This window comes from Anomaloglossus baeobatrachus, chromosome 7 (assembly GCF_048569485.1).
Source record: "Anomaloglossus baeobatrachus isolate aAnoBae1 chromosome 7, aAnoBae1.hap1, whole genome shotgun sequence".
NCBI lineage: Eukaryota > Metazoa > Chordata > Amphibia > Anura > Aromobatidae > Anomaloglossus > Anomaloglossus baeobatrachus.
In genome coordinates, this window is record NC_134359.1 from 33,084,779 (window position 1) to 33,107,278 (window position 22,500).

General features: G+C 45.3%; 1 protein-coding gene across 1 annotated transcript in view; it reads left to right on the plus strand.

The window, feature by feature from the left end:
* The first annotated feature begins 2,295 nt into the window (after positions 1-2,295).
* Positions 2,296-22,500, plus strand: part of LYPD6B (LY6/PLAUR domain containing 6B) — a 34,126-nt gene continuing 13,921 nt past the window's right edge. The window contains exon 1 of the mRNA XM_075318809.1: positions 2,296-2,390. The gene's annotated coding sequence lies outside the window, so the exon portion shown is untranslated. The remainder of the gene's footprint in view (positions 2,391-22,500) is intronic.

Here is a 22,500-nt window from a genome sequence, read left to right on the forward strand (position 1 = left end):
AATCCGATGCACCAGCGCTGAGAAACCGAGCATTGAAGCAACATGCAAATTAGCCAGGAAGTGCACTGGAGGTGTGATGGTTCACTTGGAGTACATTGACACGCCCCTAATACATGTCCTGGCTAATTTGCATATGCTTGAAAGCTTGATTTCTCTGCGATGGTACATCGGATTGCTACAAAATAGGTATAATTTTTTATTGTACTAGGATCTATACAGTCACATCACTGGTTTCATTACTAAAACTAAAATAGTCTTGAGAGGTTTCTTTGAGATGTTTCTTGATCTGATGTTCAGCACAGCTTCAATGATCAGCTATAATCTTTCTGAAGGTGAAATGCTTTGTTACATGGCAGACATTCAAATTAATAACCATCTAGCACCTGGACATGCCGAGTCTATTCACCATCCAGGTAATACCTGGACATGCCGAGTGTATTCACCATCCGGGTAGTACCTGGACATGCCGAGTGTATTCACCATCCGGGTAGTACCTGGACATGCCGAGTCTATTCACCATCCGGGTAGTACCTGGACATGCCGAGTGTATTCACCATCCGGGTAGTACCTGGACATGCCGAGTGTATTCACCATCCGGGTAGTACCTGGACATGCCGAGTGTATTCACCATCCGGGTAGTACCTGGACATGCCGAGTCTATTCACCATCCGGGTAGTACCTGGACATGCCGAGTGTATTCACCATCCGGGTAGTACCTGGACATGCCGAGTGTATTCACCATCCGGGTAGTACCTGGACATGCCAAGTGTATTCACCATCCGGGTAGTACCTGGACATGCCGAGTGTATTCATCCGGGTAGTACCTGGACATGCCAAGTGTATTCACCATCCGGGTAGTACCTGGACATGCCGAGTCTATTCATCCGGGTAGTACCTGGACATGCCAAGTGTATTCACCATCCGGGTAGTACCTGGACATGCCGAGTGTATTCACCATCCGGGTAGTACCTAGACATGCCGAATCTATTCACCATCCGGGTAGTACCTGGACATGCCAAGTGTATTCACCATCCGGGTAGTACCTGGACATGCCGAGTGTATTCACCATCCGGGTAGTACCTAGACATGCCGAATCTATTCACCATCCGGGTAGTACCTGGACATGCCGAGTCTATTAATCCGGGTAGTACCTGGACATGCCGAGTCTATTAATCCGGGTAGTACCTGGACATGCCGAGTGTATTCACCATCCGGGTAGTACCTGGACATGCCGAGTCTATTAATCCGGGTAGTACCTGGACATGCCGAGTGTATTCACCATCCGGGTAGTACCTAGACATGCTGAATCTATTCACCATCCGGGTAGTACCTGGACATGCCGAGTCTATTCACCATCCGGGTAGTACCTGGACATGCCGAGTGTATTCACCATCCGGGTAGTATCTGGACATGCCGAGTGTATTCACCATCCGGGTAGTATCTGGACATGCCGAGTCTATTCACCATCCGGGTGGTACCTTGACATGCAGAGTCGTAGTCTATTCACCGTCTGGGTAGTACCTGGACACGCTGAGTCTATTAATCATCTGGATGGTACTGGGACCAGTACCTGCTGGGTCTACACTGATTTTTTGGGGTTTTTTTTTCTCCCATATCCTAAAAACAGAGAATTGTTGTAGAGTCTGTTTCATTGCCTGTATATTAGCGAGCATGATTTTGGATGTGGGCCTTTGTATTTTTAATATATTGTGTGGAATTTATTATTGTATATGTGCCACTTTTTTGGGAGCTGCTACATAATATACATTTGTGGAGCATTGTGCACTTTCCAAATTTTGGTCTCGCGTGCCATTTTGTCTAGTTTGTGCAGTGAAGTTTTACAACAAATTTATGACTTTTTAAAAATGTACAGATTTTGTCACAATTTCCTTCCAGTAAGAAGGTGGCATAAAATGATTGTCACTTTTCCCCATTTACAAATAAAAATCCATAGATTCATGGTGCATCTTTTTGATAAATTTGTTGCAAGTTTGCGTTGGATATTTAAAAAGTACGCTCTGACATTTGGGCTACCGTGTGCACTACTTATATTCTGCGTTGGAAGTGCAAGCGAGAGATTACACAGCATATTAGCAAATCAAATCCACCGGCAAATATTTGTAGCTGTCTGCCCTATTAATGCCTTGGGTGATACATTTTCCCCATTTGTGTCATTCACTATGAAGACTGAAGGTGTTTGTCTAATTTAGTTGTTTTTTTGTTTTTTTTGTTTTTAGGCATGCGTATGACTTGTTCTTCTAGTCACCTCACCGCTGCAGCCAATCACATCCTGTAGTGGTCCGTTGACGTCCAAACGGAGCAGGCATCGTATCCAGAGCTGGTGAAGACTTCCGGAGCGGTCTTCTCTACATGCGGCGTGGCACTGAAAGGTGACTGATTATGCTTTTGGGGAGTTTTTTTTTTTTTTTTTGTTTTTAAATTTAAGCCCATCTATGCCTTTAAAAACAGTCGTTTTTCTATATCAGACATCCACTTAAAGGGTAGCTTCGCACATATTCTTTGCAATTCTGCAACTGTCCCATTCAAATAAAACAAATGGGTAGAAATGATTTCCACTTGGAGACATTTCTGCAACAGAATCTGCAGCGTGGGAATTGATCTTTTGGATATTCAGGTAGGACCAAAACCTGATAAATTGTTAATTTTTCCGGATACTCTCTGAGCCCCTGGCAAACAGCAGCCCGGCTTAGTGAACCCAAGCGGCAGCCTCCTGATGTCTATTGTTCTGGCTGAGTGTGATCGTCCACATGGGACCATTTGTCAGGCTCTGTAAGACCTTTTTAGATTTATGACCTCTGACTGCGCAGTCCGCTTGTGGCCAGGATGAGAAAACCGGACATTCGAGAAGGAATCCGGACACTGGACCTGTGCAGCTTCAGGCCACATTCTCATCGTGGCTGATAGATGGAGTGTGGTGACAGCGCGTCCTGCACACTCTGTAACACATTGTTTGCACAAGCATGATAAATAATCTGCGTCCCTAGAGAACTAAGTATGGGCCATGGCTCATTTATTGCTTCTATGTAACCCTTCTTTTTCCTAGCACTTAGTGGCAAAAATGTATCTAATTGTTTACAACACATATGGCTACATTTCAGGTCTTTGCATTAAAGTAAAATACAGGTATAAAAAGGTCCACAATCTATTCGCAGCAAATTCCACCGGCGGATTTTGCTACTAAATCGCCATAGATTTTTCGGAAGATCAGTTGCAGGGGTGAAAAAAAAATAAATCTGGCATATGTGGCCAGTTAGAGATGTCCTGCACCTTCCGACCTCTGGCTCTGACCCCTTTTTGACTCTTCTCTGCCTTGGCCCGTTCTGACAACTTTGAACCTGTTCTGCTTTTTGACTAATGTAATGATTGAAGCTTGCTGAAGGCTATACATGGCCTTTCTTAAGGCGGCTGTTCAGATGTGTGAGAGGTCAACTGCAAAGAGCAATGTGCCGCAGAGTATGAGTGTGCCTGGGTGTAGTTTGTTCGTATAATGTGCGCAACAACTTATTCTAAAAATATTTATATATTATTTATAAATATTTATATAATATTTATAAATATATAATTTTACTTATTATTTGTAAATATGTATATTTATAAATATATATTACTTTTTAAATTTTATTATTTATAAATATGTATAATTATATAATGTTTATAAATATATACAGTAGAACCTTGGATTAAGAGTAACTTGGTTTGAGAGCATTTTGCAAAGCAAGCAAAGCTTTTTACAAATGTGTAACTTGGTTTAAGAGCAATGCTTTGCAATAAGAGCAAATACTCACCGTGCACACTTCCGGTTCTGTCCTTTCACCGCGCTCTGACCGACCCTGGAGGTAACTTTCTGTACATATGTACTGTATACTGTATATCATTGTACAGTATATACTATATAGCATGTCTATCAATTTGCATTTGTGGATACAGTATTGTACTCTAACCAGTGCAGCACATTGCTTATACTGTAGCTCTCGCACACAAACAATTTTATTGTAAGCTAAAGTGTAGTTTAATTTGCTTTGTTTTTTACTGTACAGTAAGTATTTTGTATTAGTGTACTGTAATAAGTTTATATGAATACAGTACATTATATTACTGTAATAAGTTTATATAAATGCAGTAAATATTTTTGGGTTGTGGAACAAATTGTCTGGGTTTCAATTATTTCCGATGGGAAAATTTACTTTGATATAAGAGTAACTTGGTTTAAGAGCAGACTCCCGGAACCAATTATGCTCGTAATCCAAGGTTCCACTGTATATTACTTATGAATTATTATTTCATTTATAAATATTTATATATTTATAAATATTATAAATAATACAAATAACAATAATATATTATGTATATATTTATATGTATAAATATATATTACTCATGAATACTATTATTATTATTATTATTATTATTAATAATAATAATAATAATAATAATAATAATAATAATAATAAATATTTATACATAGTTATATATTACTTATATAAATATTTATAAAATGAAAATTCATAAGTAATATATAACTATGTATAAATATTTATTAATAATAATAATAATAATAATAATAATAGTATTCATAAGTAATATACATAATATATTATTGTTATTTGTATTATTTATAATATTTGTAAATATATAAATATTTATAAATGAAATAATTCATATTTATAAATATTTATATAATATTTAAATAATAAAAATACCAAAAATATATACCGTATTTTTCGGACCATAAGACGCACTTTTTTCCCCCCAAATGTTGGGGGAAAGTTGGGGGTGCGTCTTATGGTCTGACTATAGGGCTGCACCCGGGAATGAGGGTGCTGCGGTGGAGCGGGCCATCGGGGGCACGAGCAGGCTGTAGCAGCCTGCTGTGACCACGTGGGCCCGCTCATTACATATGTACGCCCATCCTCCCGTCCATTTCTCAGCGCAGAAGCCAGCACTGACAGGTGGGCGGGAGGACAAGCGGGGACGCACGCATAGTAAAGAACCGGTGCGCATGATCACCCCTTTCAATTACAGCCTGGAGTGATCATGTGCGGCTGTATTCACTGCCCCCCGCCCGTCATGATCAACGCGGGGTGCAGTGAATCAGTGCACTCACCCGTCCCCGTATGTGGAGCCGTCCCCCTGCAGCACGCGATGTCTTCCTGTCTGTGCCGGTCAGCTGATCTGTGCTGATCTGTGCTGATCGGCACAGACAGGAAGACATCGCGATGCTGCAGGGGAACGGCTCCACACACAGGTCAGCGGCGCAGAGAGGAAGATGATCGGTGCTGCAGAGAGTGAGGAAAAGGTGAGTATAAACGTTTATTTTTTTTCTCTGTGCTATAGGAAACAGTCCATATATGAGGATGGTATATGAGCACGATGGGGGCATATGGGGGGTATATGAGCAGGATGGATGGGGGAATATGAATAGGATGGATGGGGGTATATGAACAGGATGGGGGAATATGAGCAGGAGGGGGGTATATGAACAGGATGGGGGTATATGAACAGGATGGGGGTATATGAACAGGATGGGGTTATATGAGCAGGATGGATGGGGGAATATGAGCAGGATGGATGGGGGGTATATCAATAGGATGGGGGTATATGAACAGGATGGATGGGGGAATATGAGCAGGAGGGGGGTATATGAACAGGATGGGGGTATATGAACAGGATGGGGGTATATGAACAGGATGGGGTTATATGAGCAGGATGGATGGGGGAATATGAGCAGGATGGATGGGGGGTATATCAATAGGATGGGGGTATATGAACAGGATGGATGGGGGAATATGAGCAGGATGGGGGTTTATAGCAGGATCATATACAAGGCAGGAGGATCATTACCAGGATGGGGCACCTTAGTAGAGAATTTGGGGACATTACCCCCATAACAGTGTCAGCAGCAGATCCTCGCCCCATAACAGTGTGTCATGACCACATTTTTTTGCTTAGTTTTATTTTCCTATTTTCCTCCTCTAAAACCAGGGTGCGTCTTATAGTCCAGTGCGTCTTATAGTCCGAAAAATACGGTTGTTGTTGTTGTTGTTGTTGTTGTTGTTGTTGTTATTATTATTTAGTAAATTGTTTATATAAAAGTTTGTCATTGAATTCTGAGTTAAAGAGGGTGTCCTTTGTCCAGGTCCCTATTTCCAACCCCCCACCTCCCCTTTATTGGTCCAAATGGTGAGCCACTCTGCCATGCCAAGGGTGCACTGAACACTATCATTAACATATGATAAAAGTACTTTTTTTTAACCCTCTTTGAGACGTTCTATCACTTTTTTGGGGGGCTCTTTGATGCACATCCCCTAATAATCTATGAAGAGACTCTACAGCAGATGTTGAGTTTCTTTGCAGCGCCACCACTGGTGAACTGAAGCATTACACATTCTCTCCGTACTGTAGGACATGACTATGGCTATAATTCTGGAAACCAGACATTGGAAGTGAAGCAGAATGGAGGTCGTCCGTTGATCAGTGACACTAGACGTTTCTCTGTTTGCTGCCCTTGTATTCTGGGGTGGAGGGAATTGGGGATTTTTAGTGAATATTCGGCAGTTTCTTCTGCTTTCTTTCTTCTCGTGTTTACATAGTTTACCCCGGTGTTCTCAATCAATAGAGGAAACGGCTGAGCTTTTATTCTGGGGCTTTTGTATCTTCCTGTTCCTGTTATAAAGGTTTATTGCTTCCTATAGAACTGAATTGGGTGACACCCAGGAGCTAATTGTGTCCCCTGGAGCTATTGTTTTTGCGCCCTGTCCTAGGGATGTAGCTGAGCTCACCTTGTCATTTACCACCATGTCATGGAATTGCATGGAAACCTCCGGCATGATCCTAACGTTGGCACACAATACTGATGGCGAACTCCAGGAATATACACTGGAGATTAAAATTGGAGAACAGCACGCAATTTCCTAAATGTTGTGGTCCTTGTGTCGTTTTATGTGATTCCTAACATGAGGAAACTCGCAGTATTTTAAGCTTATTTCATAAATTGAATTTATTGTAAAACACATGATAAAAATGTAAATGATAAATGAAAAATAACACTAATCAAAATTGGAGAACATTTTCCGATACCTACAGGTTATTGGTGTTAATCTGGCACCTGGTGCTAATTTCCTTATCTAACAAACCCTATGTAACTTGCAGCCTAGCTTTCCAGTTTGCACTGACTTTGCAAAAATGGTGTGCTGTTCCAAAGTGACTGAAACCCTCCGGCAGCAGGTTGTCCAGATGAAGGCAAAAGGGGTGACCCTATCAGCCATAGCAAGGGAAGTTGGTCATTCCAAGCCTGTGATTTAAGAAAATATTGTATTTTTACAACATCACAAACTCTTTAAAGTCTCCCAAGAAAGCTGGTCGCCCTCGAAAGACAAATACAAGAAAGGATAGGATAATGCGGAGAATCTCCATGGGTAATCGTTTCACCACTGCAGCTGGAACTGCTAGTTCATCATTGAACAGGGTAAGGATCTGTCTTGTCATACAGGGTCACGACGTTTAAGAGCCTTTGGACTGAAAGCCCACTCTGGTGAGGAGCATTTTTTCTGGACAGAGGAGAAGTGTCCACAGTTCATTTTAGTGATGAAAGCAAGTTTAATTTGAGTCTGATGGGAAACATTATATTTTTCGACAAATAATACTGAATTCATAGTATGTTAAGAAGACAGTGAAAGGCGGTGGAGGAAGTGTCATGGTTTGGAGAATGTTTTCTGCAGCAGGAGTTGGACCTCTCATACAGCTACATGGAATACAAGTGTGGATTAGAACCTTCTTTTAAAACACATGGTCCCTTACAAGCGTTCATCACTCAATCAGCCAGCAATTTTGATGCAGGACAAGGCCCCCTGTCACACAGCAAAACGGGAAAAGTAGTTGCTTGAAACAGAAAACATTGAAACAATAAAATGTCCAATCCAGAGTCCTGATCTAAACCCAATAGAAAATCTTTGGTGATGAAGTTATGGCCAAGAAATCCACAACAGTCAAAGAACTGTGGAAGAGACTGTAAGAAGAGTGGACCAAAATGCCACCAGAGCAGTGTGAGAGACTAGTGATGTCCTGTGGCCGCAGATGTGCTAACGTCATTCAAAGCAATGGCCTGTACACGTCCTACTGATTGGTGACTTGTTACCTGCAGAAAATGTGCCTATCTTTCTCTGTGCTACAGTCATTGCTGTTCTCTAATTATGATCATCACATTTTGCGCAAAATAAAGGTTTTATTTTGATAAACTTTGGATCTTTTGGAAAACACCAGTCTAGTGACATGGTGCACCCCTTACAAAAAACCTGCAAATGTTCATCAATGTAGATTACATTTTTCTCTGAAAAAAGCAAGAAATCATACATTGTTCTCTAATTTTGATCTCCAGTGTATATCTGTGTGTATATGGGGGATGTCATGTTAGGGTACTTTCACACTTGCGTTCAGCAGAGTCCGTCACTATGGAGAATAGTGCAGTCCGTTAACGCACTGCGCTATTCTCCATAGACTTGAATGGACGACGCACTGTAACGCAAGTGTCAGTGTTGCATCCGCTGGATGATGCAGCGTCGTTATTTTGACGCTGCTCCGGGTGGGAGGAACGCAGCATGTAACGTTTTTTTGAGCAGCGCAATCCGTTGGATTTCACTGTGCATGCCTTCTCTGGCTCCCTGCACCTGTAACCAAGGTAAAGTGCTTTGCCGATATTTACCCTCGCTACGTGTGCAGGGAGCCCGACACTTCCCCGCTTGGCCCCGCCCCCTCCCGCACTCCACTCCGCATGTATGTACGTACACACACACACACACACACACACACACACACACACACACACACACACACACACACACACACATATACACACACGCACACTCACCTGTCCTCAGCACCATGGCCCCGCTCGGCTCCACTCACTCCGCCCCCCGCACACATTCTCGGCGGCCGAGCGATCAGCTGATCACCCGGCGGCCGGCTACTGGGAGCGATCAGCTGATCACCCGGTGGCCGGCTACGGGGAGCGATCAGCTGATCACCCAGCGGCCGGCTACGGGGAGCGATCAGCTGATCACCCGGCGGCCGGCTACGGGGAGCGATCAGCTGATCACCCGGCGACCGGCTGCTGTGAGCGATCAGCTGATCGTTCACAATAGTCTGCCGCCGGTAAACTGAAAAAAAAACAAAAAAAACAAACGGATTTGTTGTTTTGCAGCATCCGTTGTGCCACTATATGCAACACATCCGTTGCATCTGTCACACAACGCAATGCAACAGATACTGTTCAACGCAAGTGTGAAACTAGCCTAAGAAGAGATATAAGATGGATTCCTGTGTATTATGGAGCAGCAGGATGAGAAGGCAAGACACAGCAACTGTAGTCCTGTCACAACTTATCCTCCATGTCTGTACACAGCATGTACGGTAGTGAGCACCTCGGATTAACCCTTTACAGGCAGCTGATTCCTTCTTTTGTTACATAATACACAGGGACCTCTTATTATATGGCTGATAAATAAAAAAAAATTCTTAACTTATATTTTTTTTTTTTTTTTCTGATTTTACTTTTGGTGACCTTATCAGAAAAATAGAAAAATAGGTGACATCATTCTCCCATTTATATTCAATGGACAACAACACTGTGATCCTGCCCGATCTGAGCGCAAGGTTTCACTTCATCATTAATTTCCTGTATACAATTACCCCTCCTTTTTCTAATAGTTGGTATCTCCCAGAGAAGTTTTTGTCATTAAGGTCCAGTCACAATAAACAACTTACCAGCGATCCCAACAACAATACAACCTGATAGGGATCGCTGGTAAGTTGCTAGGAGGTCGCTGGTGAGATGTCACACTAAAGGCCCCGTCACACTAAGCAACATCGCTAGCAACATCGCTGCTAAGGAACAACTTTTGTGACGTTGCTAGCGATGTTGCTGTGTGTGACATCCAGCAACAACCTGGCCCCTGCTGTGAGGTCGTTGGTTGTTGCTGAATGTCCTGGGCCATTTTTTAGTTGTTGCTGTCCCGCTGTGAAGCACAGATCGCTGTGTGTGACAGCGACAGAGCAACAACTAAATGTGCAGGCAGCAGGAGCCGGCTTCTGCGGAGGCTGGTAACCAATGTAAACATCAGGTAACCAAGAAGCCCTGTCCTTGGTTACCCGATATTTACCTTTGTTACCAGCCTCCGCCGCTCTCACTGCCTGTGCTGCCGGCTCCTGCTCTGTGCACATGTAGCTGCAGCACACATCAGGTTAATTAACCCGATGTGTGCTGTAACTAGGAGAGCAAGGAGCCAGCGCTAAGCATTGTGCGCTGCTCCCTGCTCTGTGCACATTTAGCTGCAGCACACATCGGGTAATTAACCCGATGTGTGCTGTAACTTGGAGAGCAGGGAGCCAGCGCTAAGCATTGTGCGCTGCTCCCTGCTCTGTGCACATGGAGCTGCAGCACACATCGGGTAATTAACCCGATGTGTGCTGTAACTAGGAGAGCAAGGAGCCAGCGCTAAGCATTGTGCGCTGCTCCCTGCTCTGTGCACGTGTAGCTGCGTGCGGTGGTAACCAAGGTAAATATCGGGTTGGTTACCCGATATTTACCTTAGTTACCAAGCGCAGCATCTTCCACGCGGCGCTGGGGGCTTGTCACTGGTTGCTGGTGAGCTCACCAGCAACTTGTGTAGCGACGCTCCAGCGATCCCTGCCAGGCCAGGTTGCTGGTGGGATCGCTGGAGCGTCGCAGTGTGACATCTCACCAGCAACCTCCTAGCAACTTACCAGCGATCCCTATCGTTGTTGGGATCGCTGGTAAGTTGCTTAGTGTGACTGGACCTTAGGCGACGCTCCAGCGATCCCACCAGCAACCTGACCTGGCAGGGATCGCTGGAGCGTCGCTACACGGGTTGCTGGTGAGCTGTCACACAGGCAGATCTCACCAGCAACCAGTGACCAGCCCCCAGTGCCGCGTGGAAGCATGCTGCGCTTGGTAACTAAGGTAAATATCGGGTAACCAACCCGATATTTACCTTGGTTACCAGCGCACACCGCTTAGCGCTGGCTCCCTGCACTCCTAGCCACAGTACACATCGGGTTAATTACCTGATGTGTACTCTGCTACGTGTGCAGAGAACAGGGAGCCGGCACTGACAGCTGAGAGCGGCGGACGCTGGTAACGAAGGTAAATATCGGGTAACCAAGGTAAGGGCTTCTTGGTTACCCGATGTTTACCGTGGTTACCAGCATCCGCAGAAGCCGGCTCCCTGCACATTCAGTTGTTACTCTGTCGCTGTCACACACAGCGATGTGCGCTTCACAGCGGGAGAGCAACAACAAAAAAATGGTCCAGGACATTCAGCAACAACCAACGACCTCACAGCAGGGGCCAGGTTGTTGCTGGATGTCTCACACAGCAACATCACTAGCAACGTCACAAAAGTCGTGCCTCAGCAGCGATGTTGCTAGCGATGTTGCTTAGTGTGACGTGGCCTTTGCTCTTTAAAATGAAAGTAAAACCTTCACGTCTGTAATACTGAGGGAAGTATTCGATTTTGCCAGTGACATGTATTTGAAAAAAGTGTTATAATTTCATTTACTGTCATTTTTTTATGTTTTACTTATATCGGGTAGTGTCCACTTTAAGTCTCAATACCAACTGATGTGTTGATTTATGGACTCGGCGCTTTAAGGGATGATACATTGCTAGTAACTACTCCTAAGGGGCCCTTTGCACACTACGACATCGCAAGCCAATGCTGCGATGCCGAGCGCGATAGTCCCCGCCCCCGTCGCAGCTGCGATATCATGGTGATAGCTGCCGTAGCAAACATTATCGCTACGGCAGCTTTACATGCACTCACCTGCCCTGCGACGTCGCTCTGGCCGGCGACCCACCTCCTTCCTAAGGGGGCGGGTCGTGCGGCGTCACAGAGACGTCACACGGCAGGCGGCCAATAGAAGCGGAGGGGCGGAGATGAGCGGGACGTAAACATCCCGCCCACCTCCTTCCTTCCGCATTGCCAGCCAGGACGCAGGTAGAAGATGTTCCTCGCTCCTGCGACTTCATACACAGCGATGTATGCTGCCGCAGGAACGAGGAACAACATCGTAACATCGGTCTTTCCCAAATCATGCAAATGACCAACGCTACACCGATGATACGATTACGACGCTTTTGTGCTTGTTAATCGTATCAAACATGCTTTACACACTACGATATCGACAGCGAGGCCGCATGTGCGTCACTTTCGATTTGACCCCACCGACATCGTACCTGCGATGTCGTAGTGTGCAAAGTGCCCCTTAGGCTATGTGCCCACATTGCGTTCTGTCCCTGCAGAAATTTCTGCAGCGATTTGAATAGCACACATGCGCTTCAAATCGCTGCAGAAACAGTCCGTAATGAAAAGCCGATTTCATGCGCTCTGCATGCAGCCCCTCCCATAGACAGAGCGGGGGCTGCATGCAAAGCGCACAAAAGAAGTGACATGTCAATTCTTAGAACGCAGCGCTTCGGCAGTAGTACTCCCCTGTAAACCTGTAGACAGTTGCATAAGTATTGGACCCCACTGGATCAGATATAGCAGGCACTTGACATTGAGAAATGCATTGCTAAATTGATTCCTAATCCTTATAAATCTATTAAAAAGCAGTCTCCACTTGATAGCAAACAATTGACTTTGATTAGATATTGAACAATGGCAGAAATGGTTTTTTTTTTTTGTTCTAATCTCGAGTATTTTTCAGGGGTAATCCAATAATCCCTTGTAGTTTTTAGGACGCCAGCGCTCCGGGCTCACACCCAGGGTTCAGCCCTTGGTATATTATGACTCAGGTAGGATTTACAAACTTTATAATTAATTCTTCAAAAGCTCGGCTTATTATAGTACGATGCTCCCAGGTTCACCTGTCAGTGCAGAAGCCACAGACCATTACCTATGCTCTCTATTAAAGGGGTTTTCTCCAGATCAGTCTTCAGAAGCGCACCGCTCCTCCGCCTTCCTGCGTCTAGGGGCAGTGCACTCCCGATTGGCAGCTCAGACTGGCAAAACTTTTTGTTTTTCTTGCAGCATTGGAGGAGCGCAGGGATGCTACAAGTGGCTGGATGCAGCAAGCTGGCCAGCTTCAGGACAGCGCTTTCAAGCTCAATCACGAAAAGCTTGTAAGCGCTTTACTCCTTACATAGAAGACAAGCCTCCTCTGATGGATTGCGGCAGTGGCTGTTAACCTGGGCAACGAAAGTTTCAGCAGCATATCTCGGGAAACTTTGCAGTGAAATCTGTGCAGCAAATCTTCACCAAATTTAGCTGATTTTGATACAGAAAACAGAGAAACGTCAAAAAACAATGTGCCCATACCTCCCTGGCTGGCAGGGGAATTGGAGGAGGTTTGCCATGGACGCTCCAGCAGTAGCCATTATTATTATTTTTGGGGTTTTTTCTTTCTTTTTGTATTGTAAACTTATCTGGTTCTGGAATCTGCTCTAAAATCTATAGGAATAGGATTTCCTTACTTTTTTCTTCCAAATTGAATTCAGCTCGGGTTAATATTTGTTCATATTTCATCCACTTTGCTGCTACTGCTTTACGCTGCAGATATCCCATCATAAAAATCTGGATGGAAAATTTAGCATTATTTCCATCCCATGTAGTTGCACCCGTATGTGCTGTGTCCTGGACGCAGTATGTCCTCTCCTGCGGGGCCGCGAGTGCTCTCCGCAGGAGGCCACAGCAGTCCTTGCCCGCGATCAGTGTTGGGACAGCTGCTGACTTTCTCTCTGCTCTCCCCTCTAAGAACACTCGTGGCTCTGTAGCATAAATAGACATGGTGTGGCTTGGGAAACCGCACTGCATTTTAGTTTATGCTGCGTGAAAAACAAGCAAAGTGGGCAGGAGATTTCTATAATCCATCCACTATGCTTCTGTAGCTCCCCTGAAGCCATCAGGGTTCTACAAGGTGCTGTATCCCCACAAGGATGCAGGGCCTACCCCCTTAGGGACACAGAACCCCACTGCTGGTAACACCAAAATCCAGGTAATCCCAGTTTTCCCCAACAATCCCCCATACAATGGTACTTAGCTAGGGTGGGACCATGGATGGCTTCAAGCCGACCTTTTAACACCTGCACAGCAAAGAGGACCATCAAGGACCTTGCTGACCCTAAAGAATCCGAAGACTCAGTAGCAAAGGGAGAACCAGGGACAGGACCAGAGACTCCATCCCCACAGGGTTAACGCTACCGTCAGGCGGACAGAGGTGGACAAACCACAGACCGGGGACCCCCAGTGTTCCATACCACGGAGACCCACTTACCAGAGACAGGTTTAAGGGAAGAAGGTACCAGAGAACCAAACTGGCACTGGGATGAAGGGGACCTGGAGACGAAACCAGCCGGCCTCGGGCAACTAGTTAACATCCAAAGTGAGTAAACCAGTTGCACTGAATACCTGTCTGGACTCCTTCTTCCGACACACTGCACCATACACCCGCTGGGGCAAAACCCTACTTGCGGAGGGTCTACCGAACTAGCTGCCAATACCATCAGCCCCAGTAGAGACATTCTGCAGCGGCGGCTCCCTACACTTAGCTGCAACATCGCAAGTGGCGTCACAAGTGAACATTATCATAATCTCCCCTGTAAATATCCCCATTACATAAAGGGCCCAGGGCACGGAAGCGGGTAACGGCCACCACCGTGACATTCCCAATAGAGACACTGCCCAGAACAGAGTACCCCATATTCCTGGGTGCTACACTTCTACTGTACAACACTGCATTTTGGACACCGTGAAAACCCATTGCATCCAAAATGCTGTGAACACTGATTTTTTTTGAGTTTTTGTTGAAGATCTGTTAGGTCTGGATACACAGCTTGTATTCCCCATTAATTGATAGATTTGTAGCACCTCTGCACTGTAGTGTTCCTTTGTTATTCCTCCTGGAAGTGTGTGAATAAGTTGACACCTGGGCGTTACCATTTCCCCATTTGGATAGGATGTGAATTTCTATTGTCTGACCCCGTCCATCCAGCCAGGACTAATAATGCTCCACGTAAAGCACGTATAATCGAATTATATGAAACCAATACCATTACCATACACCTCGGAGGGAAAGATTACGTTGTTGATTTAACAAGCCTGCTAATAGCTGGTAATGACTTACAGTGATAATTTTGCTTTATCTGTTTGACTTGGCAATGCCCTTCCAAATTGCTGCTGGCACTCCTCACGGTGCGCATTTAACGCTTTATTTACTCAGCGTGCATACAAGTTTACGTTTTATACATAATTTGTGAAGGCCTAGGCTATGAATCGTTTGTCCAGTATAATAATATGATCTGTCCTTTGAATGCTTTATGTATTGCTTCTCCATATATACCTAATTGAAATATTAACGGAAAACGAAAACAAATTATGCTTAGGGCTATATAGAATAGGTTTTAGTTCATGAATAAGTAACTGATATTCATGAATAGGAGAGATACTTATCTGTAGTTTCAAATAGGTAACTAACATTCTTGAATAGAAGAGATACTCAGTTGTAGTTTCAAATAAGTAACTGACATTGTTCTGTCCACAGACTCTCGTCTATGCCTAGACACACCTGAAATGCTTTACTAAGTAATCTTGCTCAAATAAGGGAATGAGCTAGATACAAACTAATTAATTGGTTAAGAGACAATGCAGAAAAATTGTATAAGAATCTTATGCTTTGAATACAAGGGTTAGAAAAGCACTGTGCTTCTCCCATATAGAGATACATCTCTGTGTGGTCATTTCTCCTGATTCATCTGCGCAGTTCTGATTTGGAATCCTCCTCCGAGACCCTGAGTGAGACCCCCAACAAGTTGAGCACACGACTTCACTGGACTGGTCCAGAGGCCATGTCTGTACCCCACAGCTGGACCAGAGCCTTGAGAACGTCGTCCTACTGACTGGCCAGGCCTCTCTTGTCTATAAGGCGCCATGATGTCTCAGAGTAACACACATTAATCAGAAAAAGCACTGTTGATGCTGAAAACTATTCTCTTGGTTAGTGCCTCAATGGATTGTTGATTGCACAGAATTGTGCATGGGTGATGTTGCCCCCATTGTTGGTCTAAGGTAGTCTAATGGCTGCTGAGAGGCGAGATGGCGCATGCGCAGCCATTACTCCAACGGAGCATTTGAGAGCCCAGTTCTCCTGACCAGATGAGTGCCCATCAGTCTGGCCTCATCAGCTATCAGAAAGTTAACTCTTTAAAGTTGCAATCAGACCGTAATGAATGGGGCAGCAAAGTAGACGCAAGCAATACATTTTGCCATATGTTGCCATCGTGAATAACAGATTTCTTGGTTGCAAATAATCTGACATAACTAGCATTACTTATATTGTATGTTATGTTCTAAGAAGGAAAACGTCTTGGAAAAGATATACAAATTTACATCTACACCTTAGATACATTTAGGATGAACATTTCTAATGTATGGAGGTCTCGGGACTGTAGGAGGATTATTGGATATGTTGGACTTGTGTCCGCCCTATAGAGATGAGTTGTGCCAGAAGTATTAAATCCTCAGGGTACAGATATGGATGACGTTGTTTTTTAGGGTTTTTTTTTTTTTGCACAATTGTTGAAATTTTTGGAAGAACTTTCCTGACAAACTGTTCACAGTAGTGCACACTGCTCAGACTGTTTGGGTACATGCTCCTCTAAACTATCCCCCTGACCTCTGTTGGTCCGCGTGCTGTTTGGCGCACCGTCCGTGGGATTTAAAGCCTTCTTTGTGCACGCTCTTGCACTTTTTGCCTATACAGTGAGCTGTGAGTTATGAGATCATGTGTATCTACTATCAGCATTTTAAATGCATGCTCTATGACAACCATTTGAGTTGCACTTAAGTGGAATTAGCACATGCATTATGCAGCCCATGCGACCTGTGAAAGGTATAATAGAGCGCGGGGAACTGATTAATTGCGGAGTGATAATGCGTTTCCTGTTCTTAGGTGTATTTACACAGCTGAGATCTCTGGCTGATACATTTCAATGTGGAGGAGAACAGGGTGCGGTGCTGGAGTACCAGCGGTGGATGTGGTCACCATTGGGTAGACGTGAGCGGCCTCTTCTCTGGCATGGTGTCTGTTTTATAAGGGAAACCTGTTTTGGTAAACCCTATTAGGGATTTTTGTTCAGGACCCTCATCTCTAAGCTTGAGTGGTTATAAGGATCACCTCCTTCTCCAGTCCGGCTGTATGTAGACAACCCATTGATGTATATGGAGACTGCAATACTTTATTTTTCCTGTGGAGGCGCTGTGGGGAGAAATTGAACACTTGATGCCAGTTTTCTTCACAAATTGTAGCTGATCACTGAGATTACTTTGTGATCCATTAATCATGGGACCCTTTTAACGAGCAGAGATTGTAAAAGCAAAGACCACTGGTAAAGGGGTGCACATTCATGACCCCAATATCTGATCGGTGGGGTGGGGGGGGGCAACACCAGTCAACCCCACTCAACCCCACTGACCAGCTGATCCTGGTGCCTCTTCAACGAGCCCTATCTTTTTATTATTATTGTTAATAATAACAATAATATTATTTAGTATTATTATTAGTATTATTATTAATATTTATATATATTTTTTTTCCAATATAGCCATATGAAGCCTTGTTTGTTTTATTTTTATTTATTTTTTTTGCTGGGTGAGTCATAGTTTTGAATGGTGCCATTCACTTTCCATTTAATCTAATGATAACTGCAATAAATTCCAAGTTTGAATTGGTGAAAGAAATAAAATTCAGGATTTTTTTTTTTTTGTATTGCATGACATTCATTGTGCAGTGAAAATGGCCTGACAACATGTTTCAAGGGTTCTCTAGCAGTGGACAACCCCTTTAATTTGGAAAAAGTGATCAGTGAGCACTACCATGCTCGGGTGCTCAGTACTCGTAACTAGTGATGAGTGGGCACTACCATGCTCGGGTGCTCTGTACTCGTAACTAGTGATGAGCGGGCACTATCATGCTCAGGTGCTCAGTACTGGTAACTAGTGATGAGCGGGCACTACCATGCTCAGGTGCTTGGTACTGGTAACTAGTGATGAGCGGGCACTACCATGCTCAGGTGCTCAGTACTGGTAACTAGTGATGAGTGGGCACTACCATGCTCAGGTGCTCTGTACTCGTAACTAGTGATGAGAGAGCACTACCATGCTCAGGTGCTCAGTACTGGTAACTAGTGATGAGCGGGCACTACCATGCTCAGGTGCTTGGTACTGGTAACTAGTGATGAGCGGGCACTACCATGCTCAGGTGCTCAGTACTGGTAACTAGTGATGAGTGGGCACTACCATGCTCAGGTGCTTGGTACTGGTAACTAGTGATGAGCGGGCACTACCATGCTCAGGTGCTCAGTACTGGTAACTAGTGATGAGCAGGCACTACCATGCTCAGGTGCTTGGTACTGGTAACTAGTGATGAGCGGGCACTACCATGCTCAGGTGCTCAGTACTGGTAACTAGTGATGAGTGGGCACTACCATGCTCAGGTGCTTGGTACTGGTAACTAGTGATGAGCGGGCACTACCATGCTCGGGTGCTCGGTACTTGTGACTCGTAATGCATCCGAGCATGGTAGTTCATTTCCTCTTAGAAAAGGAACAGATTCAAAATGAAAAAATCCCTTAGAGGTCCTGATCGTGGACAGTCGTTACAGTTTGGACATCTGCCCATCTGTAGCTGGTTTCTGCTGCCGGCTCCTGGTCGGGGGGGTTTGCTGTATACCATTGTTTTGCCTCCTCCAGCAGCTGTACTTTTCTGGCTGGTGCCTGGACGCTGTAAGGTGTCCCCAGAGGAGGTTCGTTAATGCTTTACCATCTCCCCACAAACGATTAACGCTTCGCTTGGATGATTTTTCTTGGCTTCAGATTTCCTGGAAGGTGGAATCTCATTTTGAGATCCTTGTCTAGATTACAAGCCGAAATAAAAGCCGCAGCGTGAGAAACCTGGAGCCGGAAACTCAAGTGCAGAATGGAAATGACGGGTTGTCCATCTTTTGAGGATAATTTTATTATATCAAATCATTTTTACCATTGGGTTTGTTAAAATAATGGCTCTTTTTAACTCTCACGAGCTTTGTTTCCTTGGACATTCAATTATTCTGTGGTCCTATGTCAGAGAGCATCTGAAAAATGACACGAGTCATAAACTCCATGTCAGAATAAAGGTGGGCTGTATCACCCAGGGATATGGGGTACTCGTTTCCGGGTAGTGTCTCTATTAGGAGTGTCATGATGGTGGCCGTTCCCGGTTCCGTGCCCTGGGCCCTTTTTGTAATGGGGATATTTACAGGGGAGTTATGAATAAAGTTATTTGTGACGCCACTTGCGGTGATGCGGCTATATGTAGGGAGCCGCTGCTGCAGGTTTTGCTTGGGCTGATGGAATGTGCAGCTCTGATGACTTGGGCCCTCCGCAAGTAGGGTTTTGCCCCAGCGGGTGTATGGTGAAGTGAGCGTTGGAAGGAGGAGTCCAGACAGGTGTTCAGTGCAACTGGTTTACTCACTTTTGTTGTTAACTGGTTTCCCGAGGCCGGCTGGTTTCGCCTCCAGGTCCCCTTCGTCAGTACCAGTCTGGTTCTCTGGTACCTTCTTCCCCTGCACCTGTCTCTGGTAAGTGGGTCCCCGTGGTATGGAACACTGGGGGTCCCCGGTCTGTGGTTTGTTCACTTCTGTCCGCCTGACGGTAGTGTGAACCCTGTGGGGATGGAGTCTCTGGTCCTGTCCCAGTTTCTCCCGTTGCTACTGAGTCTTCAGATTCTTTAAGGTCAGCAACATCCTTCATGGTCCTCTTTGCTGTGCAGTGTTAAGACATCGGCTTGGAGTTCTTTCCTGTGGTAGGGTCCTGTACCCCATCGGTGCATAGTTCCGGGAGTACTCCACTGGCAAATACCTCTCCTGTGTACCAAGTCACCGTCAACCTGAGTCAGGGAGTCACTTCTCTTCCACCTTCACCCTTTTACAGTCAACTCAGTTCTCACTTCTACTCCACAGTCTGCCCTTCCCCCTGGTCAACTAGTGGACTGGAGTAGCTCCACCTCCAGGCGGCCATTCATGGTCCCACCCTAGCCCTGTACCATTGTGTGGGGAGTTGTTGGGGAAAACTCGGATTACCTTAGTTTTTGGTGTTACCGACAATCGGGTTCTGGGTCCCTAAGGGGGTAGACCTTGTAGCACCCTGATGGCTTCAGGGGCGCTACAGGGCAACCTCTTTTTAATTTGTTTTATTGAAATGGTTATCACAGATTTAAGACACAGTACATAGATTAATCGAAAGTCAAATATTCTTTTACCCTGGGTTTTGCTTTTTCTTGTGCTCGTAGTCTCCTCTTTTGGGTAGTGCATTTGCAAGAAAAGTGAAGCAGGATGAAGGGTGGGAAATGACAACCCCATTAGTGAGGGGAGTGTTTGTACGCCCCTAGCTTTTACCTTTGATGGTGCTGTGGCGGCTCAACCAAAGCTTTTCCCAACCACAGCGGGGCCATCGTGTGCACAATTGTGCAACAAATTTGCGTCAATTGGCCCAAAATGTGAGCGGAGTTTTTGTTGCATGTGTGCCGCCCCCGCGTCAGCAGCCGGGCTGCTCTGATCCGGATCCGCGGTGGCTCGAGGGATCTCCGGACCCAGGGGTCGGGGTCGTGCGGTCACTCGGAATAAAAGGGAGTATTTTTACACGGGGAAGTATGTGTGAAGTTTGTGACGCCACCCGTGGTGTGTGGTAAGATGAAGTACCACCGCTGCAGTTGCGAGTGCCCGGTGACGGTGGTGTGGGCAGACAGATGTTTAACCCCTCCACGGGCAGGGGGAATGTCCCGGGACTCTGAGGGCGACGGGGAGGTGCCGTTGGGACGGTAAGGGGTCGTTTGTGTATTCACTCAGTCCAATAACACTGACACAGACAACCGTAGTAAACCAAAATTCTGGGCACCGCTGCTGCTTGAAGAGCGCACGCCTGGATCCCGTGCCCTTGGTGTTGCCTGTTAGTCTGTGACCTTTGCCTTGGCACCTCTTCCTCTATTTGGTCCCTACAGTGTGAAATGGCAGCAGAAATGAGACTGTACAACAGATCAGCAATGGAGAGGGTAGAAAGCGTCTCGGGGAGGGCAGAGAATACAGGCCATTAGAAAGGAGGAAAGCAGGTGAAGAAGAAATAAGTGCAGGATAGAAACTTCTGTCCATCAAGGTTCACCTGTAATACTAAGGTGTTAATACAAAAGAACATAACGGATAACTTCCCCCTTCCTTACAAGGAGACAGAAATTATATTGGTGTTATATTAAAGGGGGTTTCTGGTTTGGGGTTTAGCTGAAGTTTGTCTTTAAATGACAAAATGTACATTATTCTCCTTCCCCGGGCCTATCATTGTCTTTCCGTCGCTGCTCTGTGTCTGTTGTCTGCAGCACTGATATTACGTCGACTGTGCTGCAGCCAATAACTGAGCTCTGCACTTGCCGCTGAGTTCACTGATGGGCTGCAGCGTGACGGTGTGACATTACTACTGTAGACTATAACAAACTGTGAGCAGCGGCAGAGACTCAGCGGTAACTAACCTTGCCTGGATCCAGCTCTGTACTGCGCCTGGAAATAAGGTTTTTCTGAAATGAGAAAATTCTAATTTCCTTTGGCTTTGCAGCAGCTGCCTGGCATTGGTCACTAAAGTGGAGTTTACTGCCCACCATTATGACTGTGTGTCAGTGCTCGTTTTTTTTCCCAGTGTCTTAATATTTATTACATCACCCCTTTAAGCAGAATATCTTCGGTCACCGTGGATTGTCCTTATAATGGATTTTTAGGAGGGCAGCTACTTTTTAGGGTTCCCGAATGTATAAGGGCAGTGAAGTCCGTTATATTAAGCGTTGGGGGGGGGGGGGGGAGACTTAGTTTTGTTACCTTGTCCGCCTATTCTCATACAGGACACAGTTGAGTGCAGGGCGACAATTGTAAAAAAAAAAAAATTTATGAAACCCAGTAGCCAGTGGATTCCTCTGCAAAACCTGCTGATTAACCTGGCACCGGATCAAGGTGTCATGGCTTGACTTCCTGAAATACTCCCGCTGACCAAACAGGAACACCCAGATTATTTGTTTGAGATCTGGTGTCTGGGTTCAGTAAGCAGAAAATCTAACAATATGTGGATAGCTCAGCCAAAACAATGGCAGGCTATGCTCGACTGGCTGCTCCGAGAAGGAATGTGGAACCATGGGACATTCTTCATGATGCCAGTCAGTGTTACATTGTAGCATTCCACGAGATACTATTAACTGGGGAAACTCTAGAAATATCAAACCAGTTGGTGCATTTGTTAGCAACGTAAATAACTACTGTGCCAAATGTCGATCATGGTGACAGACGCTGTCCGGGAGCAGCACTCCGTGAGGACACCGCATAGTCTAAGGACAAGGCACATTTTGTGTTAAGAGAAACTTGTATGGTGTTTCCGCTGCCTGTGGCCAAATGTGCACTGCT